The sequence below is a fragment of the Suricata suricatta genome, chromosome 6, assembly GCF_006229205.1.
Source record: "Suricata suricatta isolate VVHF042 chromosome 6, meerkat_22Aug2017_6uvM2_HiC, whole genome shotgun sequence".
In the NCBI taxonomy this organism is placed as follows: Eukaryota; Metazoa; Chordata; class Mammalia; order Carnivora; family Herpestidae; genus Suricata; species Suricata suricatta.
Window position 1 is genome coordinate 140,395,782 of NC_043705.1, and position 2,514 is coordinate 140,398,295.

General features: G+C 47.3%; 1 protein-coding gene across 6 annotated transcripts in view; it reads left to right on the forward strand.

Annotated features, from left to right (window-relative positions):
• Nucleotides 1-2,514, forward strand: part of ATPSCKMT (ATP synthase c subunit lysine N-methyltransferase) — a 16,800-nt gene that overhangs the window by 413 nt on the left and 13,873 nt on the right. The window lies entirely within an intron of this gene.

Here is a 2,514-nt window from a genome sequence, read left to right on the forward strand (position 1 = left end):
GTGGGAGCCGCCGGCCGCCGGCCCGGCTCGGAGCATGGCTTGCGGGGCACGGGCCGCAGTGCGCTCGGCCGGCCCGGCATCTGGCTGCCCGGAGCTGTTCGGAGCGCCTTAGGGCGAATAAGTCCCATCGTGTGCAATACGATCTTCTGAGTGAACTGGAGTCACACCGCGTGGGTGGGAAGCAGCGTGGCCCCTTGCTCGCTGCTGCTCGGCGGGCAGTAACTAAGCTCTTTGGGCCTGAGTTACCATGCTTACAAAAATTGCCGCAGTGACCGTTGTGTCTACCTCTCACAGCTCCTGAAAGGATTCCGGGAGGACAGTGCCGGGCCCTTAGCAAGTTCCGTTAAGTGTTCGTTAAAGAAATCCCCGTTTTGCACAATTAGTCTAGCAATTGACCGACGTTATACAGCTAGCAAGAGGCGAGGTTGCATAGCGCCAGGGGTCCCACTCAGAAGACCTGCATTGTGCTGCCTCGGCGATCTTTCCTGGCAATTCTATCTTGCTAATACTCTGTCCACCTTCTGCTGCCGTTTCTTAAGAACGCTGATCATGACCTCATGTTTTACAGCTTAGATTCGGCCACAAAAAGTGATAAAGTACAGTTGACCGTCGAACAACGTGGGGATTCCGCTAGCTTGTCTGGATGTGCCCCCTGTCATCACAGGGTCCCTGTAAAAAGGGAGGGGCACCTGGGTGGCTCATTTGGTTGAGTGTCTGACTCTTGATATCCCTTCAGGTTGTGGTCTCATGGTTGTGAGTTCGAGTTCCGGCTTGGGCTCCGTGCTGACGTGTGGAGCCCACTTGGGATTCTTTCTCCCTCTTCCCTGCCCCTTTCCTGCTCAAGCTAGCTCTCTCAAAATAAATAAATAAATTTTAAAATAAAGGGGGGAGGCAGGAGAGTTGGAAGGAGGTGTCCTGATGGAAGTACTGATTGGGGTGACGTGGGGCCATGGGCCCAGGAGTCTGGGTGGCCTCTAGAAGCTGGAGAAGGCAACCAAGCCTTAGAGGCCATAGAGCTTCCAGAAGGAACCCAGTGCATCCAACCCATTTCAGACACCTGACCTCCAGACCTGTATGATAATAAGCGTGTGTGTCTTGGCCCTCTAAATCTGTGGTGGTTTCCTACTGCAGCCTTGGGAATGCAACCCAGTGGGCATTTTGAAGGGCTTACTAATTCCCGCAGCCATGAATATGAACATCTTCAAGTGGCAAGAATCCATTGTCCTTCCTCTTACTCTCTTCTGGTTCTTAGGATTCCTGTGTTGTCTTCTCTGCTACCCTGAGCTGCTTGAGGGCAGTCTTGCTCCCTGTAGGGTTCAGCATGTAGCCAACTGTGGATCAATAATAACAGCAACTGACCCTGTTGTGCTGGGCGGTGTTCTAAGTGTGTCCGCTCGTTTCATCGGCGTGGTGACTGTAATCCCCATGTTACAGATGAGCAAACTGAGGTTCAGAGACGTGAAGGGTCATACCGTTAGCAAGGTGGAGAGCCCAGGTCCTAACCTTGGGGTTATGCTCTTATTTGATGTGTCCCCCCCTTCCTTAATTTCAAAATCAAACCAATTTCAGTCCCCAGAACTTGAGATCCTCCTAAGAGTGTATTTTATTTTATTTTATTTTATTTTTTTAAGGTTATTTATTTTGAGAGAGAGAGAGTGTGCATGCATGGGAGAGGGGGCAGAGAGAGGGAGAGAGAATCCCAAGCAGGCACCAGGCTCCATGCGGAACCTGACACACTCATGAACTGTGGGATCACAGCCTGAGCCGAAATCAAGAGTTGGATGCTCAACCGACTGAGCCACTCCGACGCCCCGAGAATGTATTATAAAGGGTAAAACTCAAGAGGGTGATAGTTCAGGGATCATTTATTTTTCTGTTTTCAGTGATTGGAGTTTGCTTTATTTCATGCTGGTGCATTGAAATGCTTATTTTATCTTTTGTTCTTTTGGGTCTTTTTAAAAAAAATTTTTATTCCCATGCTTATTTTTTTAGTGAAACCTGATTTTGGGTTCCTATTATTTGAAAATTGTATTAGTGCAGCTGGATTATGGATGCCTGACCAGTTTTGATGTGGAATCATTGCACCTTATTTAAAATAGGGCAGGGGCACCTGGGTGGCTCAGTCAGTTAAGCATCTGACTTTCGCTCAGGTCATGATCTCACGGGTTTGTGGGTTCCAGCCCCGAGTCAGGCTCTTTGCTGACAGCTCAGAGCCTGGAGCCTGCTTTGGATTCTGTGTCTTCCTTTCTCTCTGTCCCTTCCTTGCTCTTGCTCTGTCTCTCTCTGTCTCTCAATAATAAGTAAACATTAAAAAAAGTAAAAAAAAATAGGGCAGTTATTATACATTTTAATGCTTATTTGTGAGGCTTTGTTTTAAATTGTAAAAATATAGAGTTCATGGTTAACATCTGTATTAATGGATATATTGAATTCATAAAATACTAAATAGAGGTGAATACATAGTTTCCAAGGATAACTAAAAAAATATCATTGTGTGTGTGTGTATATATATAT